This window comes from Habropoda laboriosa, unplaced genomic scaffold, assembly GCF_001263275.1.
Source record: "Habropoda laboriosa isolate 0110345459 unplaced genomic scaffold, ASM126327v1 scaffold3, whole genome shotgun sequence".
NCBI classification, from domain to species: domain Eukaryota; kingdom Metazoa; phylum Arthropoda; class Insecta; order Hymenoptera; family Apidae; genus Habropoda; species Habropoda laboriosa.
The window spans coordinates 192,268-198,036 of record NW_017100127.1 but is presented as its reverse complement, the minus strand read 5'-3'; the positions used below and the strand labels follow the sequence as shown (position 1 = coordinate 198,036).

General features: G+C 33.6%; 1 protein-coding gene across 1 annotated transcript in view; it reads right to left on the bottom strand.

Annotated features, from left to right (window-relative positions):
• The window catches only part of LOC108578723 (tensin-1-like), a 171,727-nt gene that overhangs the window by 165,567 nt on the left and 391 nt on the right, over window positions 1–5,769 (bottom strand). The gene's annotated exons all lie outside the window — the stretch shown is intronic.

The following is a 5,769-nucleotide window of genomic DNA, read 5'->3' as shown; positions in this document are numbered from 1 at the left end:
AATTTTCATGGGAATTTAATTTTGAAAAATTAAGGAAATCTATTAAATAGTTATATATTTCTCTTCCCACACATTGCATTACTGAAATAAAATTATACTATTTAACGAAAACAGTGTCACAATTGGAAATAAGCCCGTTTCAACACTTTCCTAAATAGTAAACAACACACATAAACAATATTTTATTAGAGATCCCCAAAACCAAAGGACAATTAACTAAATTGCAAAAGAAAAAAAAATGTTTCATTGCCAAGTGATCAGTATAAATCTATATTAACTTATAAATAAAATTATGATAATTTACAAATTTTGTTTAATTTTAATCAATACAAAATAAAGCAGTTAGTAACTTTCTATCACAAAAAATTTCCAATAGAATTCCTGTTAAATTTACTTTTATCAGTTGTGTCACTCTTCTAGCACACCGACTTTCCTTCACTGAAACTGTACCATCACAAGAATAGCAAACAACTATTTAACCGCACAGATTCAACAATTGTCCGGAGCAAGGAACGCGTTAAATTCGACGAAGCACGAAACGTCGATTTAGAGATGCCCGTGGAGAAATGGCGGGCGGAGTAAAATTTTTATTCGCCCGTCCTCGGGAACTATCAAAATAGGCCTTCCGGGCATGTCTCTCCTCTTCTTTTCGTGGAATTTTTTTCTTCGATGCGCGACACGAAAAGACTTCTTAAAACTTTCGTGTTCCACAGCATCCCGGAAGGCTGCAGACCGGGCGGCCCGAGGAATCAGAAGTTCTGCTCTCCCGGAGAAAAAGCAGAAACGAAAAGCGACGGCGGACAAGCTGAGAGAGGAACAAGGATTATCAATCAGAATGACAGCGATATAGAAAAGAGCTAAGCCACATTAGTCTCCGCCTGGTGGGTCCATTCGCGCTGCCAATCATTCTGTACTTTGAAATCTCCGGGGAATCCCAGGCAATCGTTCCTCGCGCTGTTTTCATTCGGGGAACAACGGGATAGGGAATATTGTTCGAACGTACGCAACACACGCCATCCTTGACCTGAATGTGTATCAGAAATAGACAACGTTTTCGTTGCTTTTCTGTAACTTTGTGGAACTGTTAGGTCATCCAGTTATAGAAACCTAGTTAATACAGAAATAATGCTATTTACACTTACTGTTAGTCGATAATATATCGACTGCTGTTTGCGAGGGCCATTTGCCATTTTTGGGCGATTTTTAAATCAACTTTTTGAAAGAAATCTTATCTTTTTGGATTGAATAAATTGCCGTAACGTTAACTTCAGGTGATTTGTATTATCGAAGATTTTGCTGTTTAAAAAGTTTTCTAGTGAACGAAATAGACGGTGATCCAGTGGAATTGTTTAATTTCTTCTATTTTTGCTTTTCAAATCTAATCATTCAGCAATGTGGGTTGGATCAATAGAAAAGTGCTTCACATCTTTAAACACGCTACACAGATTTGGCAAATCTGTTCATTTCTACGGATTGTAAATTAAACCTAGGGTAAGTACACTTTTTCATTCTGATATGTGGGAACATTGAACCAAGATAAGAAGCGACATTACTTATGGGATAACGTAATATTAGGTAAATACAAATGAAATTTCATTTCTTCAACAACATTCGTAGCACAGTTGTTTGGATATTATTATCTGACGTGATGAATAATTGGGATATTTGAGTAATTTGTAAAAATTGAGTAACTTTTGAGGAAAACTGCAAAAAATATAAATTTAGCATTTGAAGAAGGTTGTGTAAATGTTGGGACGCTTCAACGTTGGAGTGTAAAATTCCAAATTGGCAACTTTTCATTGTAAATGAGCCAAGAAGAAGGCCAAATAGGGTTTGAAGGAGAATTATTAAAAAAAATCCGCTATTACCATTTCTTCAAACACGTGCAATTTTTTAAACAAACAATGTATTCCTAAATAAAAACACGAAAAGCAGCGTTCAAAGAATTTTTTCATTCAAAGACTAACGAATTTTATAAATTTAGAGTAATGAAACTAATCGTTAGGGCAAGTGTATAGAATCATATGGAAATTATTCTGATTAAGTACATTATTTCTTGTAAGAAACTAAATAATTTCTTTTTCTAATCTTAATAATTTTGTAACGACTGTTTGGATTTAGTTCACATTCGGTAAGTGTTCCTATATCATTTACACAGTTATGGACAAAAGCTTCGTAAGTGAATAATAACAAATTAACTATTCTTTAATTACGCTAAAACTGTTTTTATTTTGTTTCTTTAACGCAGCATCTGTTAAATATTTATTCAGTAAAGAAATTCTTACTAAGCTTGAATATGAGTTTAACAGATTTGAATGTAAAATTGTTCATCGAATATAAGATTAATTTATTTTCTAATCGTCAAAGTAGATGTTTTCTAGTTCCTTTGACATATAAATTTAGCAAAATCATTCTGTTATATGTTTCGTTAATTCGTTTATTTTGTTAGACTTTATCACTGGAACTGGCTTGTCATTTTCTTCGGATCCTTCTTGTTCCGGAAAACTACCGTGTAGAATGGTACACATTCCGCAATTTTTGCTAATATTACTAACATCACGTATGACTGATGTGCTTTCATGTTCCGAATCATTGTATATATTATGATTCTCAAATTATATGACAACACTTGCTGCTAGTGGTATTAAAACTGCCTGTAAAAGACACAAATGTGACATAACAATCGGCATTACTGTAATACATTTTACTCTGTATTTATGATTGCAATGATTAAATAAAGTATTTCAAATTTTTTCACATTCCTACAGAAAATCCCAGGTGAAATTCTCTTTACAATTAAAATAATTAAAATGTTATTTAGTAATTAGAATTTTACTAAACAATTACAGTATCATTTAATAAAACATTTTAAATAACTAAAATTAAATCAATTATTGTGGAATTCTTTCAGCAAAATTATAGTATAATTTAAAAAAATTTATATTCCATAATATTCAGTAAAATTATGTAAAATTAAAAAAAATTTACTTTCCACAATATTTAGTACAATTACATTCCTTCAATAAAACTATTTCCTATCGTGACATTTAACCATTGCCGCAGATTAAATTCAAACACATATTTCTCACCCTCAAGAGACTCTACTTTCAAAGATTAAAAACAGTCACGCGGTTGTTTTAATTTAAGAGAACTCCAAGATACAGCAACATGTTCGTTAAATACGAATCTCCCTCTCTTATCTCTCATACATGTGCATACAACCTCGTAGGCAATTTAAAACGTAGAAATATGTTATTCCTCGAAATTACGTTCAAAATGATTACTGGTTACATTCCCGTGTGCGCATACGATTAATCGAGTCGGTGATTATTCATAAATTCGCGATATCAAATGGCGTGCAAAAGTAGAATAAATCATCGGCTTAACATTACGACGAACATTATACGCGCGTTACGATCGTAATGAGAAATATAAACACGGGCGCAGTTTAAATACCGAAACAATTTCAAATAATACATAAGGCGTTGTACGTTTCGTTTGTTCGTTTTAGATTCATTTCTACGGTCTGTGTTTGAACAAGGGACGATGGTAAATGAAATTAAACTGTCTGGATACCGATATACCGTTGAAACATAACGTTCATGCTATCATTCGATATATGAAAACGTCTACCGGAGATGGGTTAATTAATTGCTGGCAATTTCAGAGGGTTGAAATTCGTCGAAACGAATTCGCGCGTATAGGCTCGATCGAAAAATGATCAATTGTAAGAAAAACGATACATTTTTAGCAGTTCGTCCTTTGAAAATGTTCGATATTGCTGTTGTTTGTTGAAATACTAAATCTGACAATTTGTAATTTTAACTCTGCAAATATTAGAGAATTTTAATACGCGCGTGTCTCTGTGACGTTTTCCTTCGATTTAACGTGAAATATTGAAACAGCGTGAGAGGAAGGTATATAGAAAAGATGAAACTTCGGTTTAACTGAATACGGGAGAAGTTGCAAAAAAGTTGCAGTACCTTGGAAACGAAATCGGAGAAATGTGAAATTTGCAAATATTTTTTGGGATATTGAAATGGAAAGATGATTAAAATTTGGTTAAATAAGGTCATGGTTTCCTTAGAGTAGCGCAAAAAAAATATGTGATTTCTAAATTTGTGCAACTTTAATTTCTAGGTGTTGCAATTTTTTGGCGAGCAGTGTTTTAGAATAAATACTGAAAAATCGTGAATTCTGAGTGAGTTAATGTACACGAACAATTGTTACTTCAACACCTAAAATTTTGCGGGGGAAAATTTTCAAAGTGACTCTACTCAAATGTAATAAATAACAATTGTACAAAAAGTATTAACTAAAATATTTGACTGTTCCTACTATAACAGAAATATACTTGCACCAATTTCAAAAATCACCAACGACAAGAATACGTGACAGCAATTAATCGTATCCCTACCTTTTACAGCAGAATTAATTGACAATAATCACTTCTCCATAACACAATTTATTGATACGGGATTTTTATTACTTGCAGAACAATTAAATGTTTCATGATTACTTCTATTTTCGACGCTCTAACGATTCATAGCTTTCTCTGACAGCAGGTACAATACGTCCGTGTGCAAGGTTAATATCCTAAAATTACCGCACGATCGTTTTTTCTTTCTTTCCTTTTTTTTTTTTTTTATTAAATCAATATATCGACCATTAATTACACTCGACTGTGTGTGCCCGCAGGTAATTGCAAACTTCAAGTGAAATTTATCTTTGATGTCATCCGAAAAGGATTATTGCACCCCTGTCAGGGTAAATACAAAATTGCGGTTAGTTCGGAATGCCGTTATGTCTGATTGCTTGATTGCCTCCATTGCCATGTAACTGTTTACGTATCCGCTGCGAAATATTTGCGCGCAAATTATTTCAACGAGTTATTGCTTATTAAACAATTCGGAACTGTAATGTGTCATTAATTTTTTCCTTCGATGTGCACGTGAAATAAGCGAGTCGACGAAACAGAAAGGAAAAGAACACTGTAGAATGATCCGGTTCAAAATGATCCCATTAACAACTTTCGAAAAAAAGTGAATATTCGGTACTTGTAAATATTATCGTTTGTAACTTCTCGATTGTATTTTCTGCATTTACGTGTGTACTTGTGTTTCTATTGATACGAATGTAATTTTTCAGCGACACTTTAATACATAATAAAAATTCACTCGGTCATTTTATCGAGTTTTTTAGAAATTTACACTGCCCGCCAAGAAAGTTGCGACACCTAGAAATTAGGGTTGCACAATCTGGAAATCACGTGTTTTTCGGGCTATTTTGAAGAAGCAACGACCCTTTTTATCCAAATTTTAATGATTCTCCCCTTACAATACTCCCAAAAATATATCAAATTTCAGATTTGTGCAATCTCGTTCTCGAAAATTAATTTTCAAATTAATTTTTAATCGCAGTCGCACGAACGCTAGCGTTGATATTGAAAGGCGAGCATATATGATCTAGCCGTTGACGGTAAATTACAGTTCAGGTAATTCGGTAAACGAGAATCATCGTGTTTCGTAATTCATGCTTGAAACGGGGAACTTCAGTGAATGGAGGGTTGTACAGGGAGGAAGAGGACCTTTAGCCGCGTATTCTCGTGTAAGATAGAACGCGAGAAATCGCGTATATCCGTGGAAGTCGTTTGATGAACTTCATTCTATAAAAGACTTGGCTTTTAATACGCCGCGCGACATTTCTACCGCGAAATATTCGTCAGAGGTACAAAGCATCCGCACCGAAATAGTCTCTGAACTAAAAGCT